We start from the raw sequence: 1,116 nt of genomic DNA, 5'->3' as shown, positions 1-1,116 counted from the left end.
TGTTTTTAGAAGCGGAATAAGTTTTATTTAGGTAGCCATTATGTAGCCAATACGACTATAAAATGCAGATACCGTATTTAAGTTTAGGTATAATCTATCTATACATTAATTTAATAGTAAACACTGAGTGTTCTGTGTTCTGTCGTTACTCGTTCTGAGTGACTGTGCAGGTAGAGACTTAGGTACTTACGTTAATACTTACTGCCTAGTAGTACTCTTACACTGAATTAAGCATGCACAAATAATCGTGTTCAATACTATAAAGGTTGTATATTTCCACGTTTTATTGTTTTATATTTTTAATTCAATTCAACATACACTCGCCTAGTTAAATTGATATGTTCCGAATTTTAATTACATTTCAATATTATTATTATGTACCTATTGGCGTATTGCTGTGTTATTCAGTATTCTGAAACAGTTTTATAATTTATTTAAGTTTTATTTTTTTATAAAAGATGTATTGTTTTATTTATTATTTGTTCTATTGTTTATTATAAGCTATTCCTTTTTTGTTTTATTTTGATAAATGCAATTACATCAAAAACATACAATAGTATATGTTGATATTGAATTTATGTTTATAGTTGAATACCTACAAGTTTCATTAGTTGAAAAATAGTAAGTCCGCCCCTGGTTGTACACTTATACCTACCTATATATAATATATGTGATATACACAACAGATAAGCAATACTCGACGACAATCAATTGGGGAAAAAACTTTAAAAATAGCTGGAAAATTAAATTCAACTAATCATGATTCATGACATAATTCAAGTATGAAATTCCATGAAAAAACCGTTAATTTTTTTGGTCGGGAATAGGTTTTGGTTATAAAACCGGGATTTAAAATATGAGATAACCGCTTTGATGTTAATATTTAGATATTTACCTTGATTACCGAAAACCAATAACCGCTTCCAGCATTCCAAAACTAAAAGCGGTTATCGGTTTTTGGTTCTCAAATTTACGGTTTTTAACGGTTTTCGTTACAAACCAGTAACCAGTTTTAAGCCCTGATTACAAATTATAAATAAAGAAATAATATAAATATTCACCGCATATAAACGATTATTGAGTACACCAATACCCAAATCCCATCTTTCAGTAGAC

General features: G+C 28.6%; 1 long non-coding RNA gene across 1 annotated transcript; it reads right to left on the bottom strand.

The window, feature by feature from the left end:
- Positions 1–80: 80 nt before the first annotated feature.
- On the bottom strand, positions 81–1,116 carry LOC107885235. The gene is made up of 2 exons (XR_001680379.2): positions 1,062–1,116; positions 81–412 (listed from the first exon to the last, which is right to left on the bottom strand). It is a non-coding gene; the product is annotated as an uncharacterized LOC107885235 (long non-coding RNA).

This window comes from Acyrthosiphon pisum, unplaced genomic scaffold, assembly GCF_005508785.2.
Source record: "Acyrthosiphon pisum isolate AL4f unplaced genomic scaffold, pea_aphid_22Mar2018_4r6ur Scaffold_190;HRSCAF=589, whole genome shotgun sequence".
Lineage (NCBI taxonomy): Eukaryota > Metazoa > Arthropoda > Insecta > Hemiptera > Aphididae > Acyrthosiphon > Acyrthosiphon pisum.
Note: the sequence above shows the minus strand (reverse complement) of the source record. Positions and strands in the feature narration are given on the sequence as shown.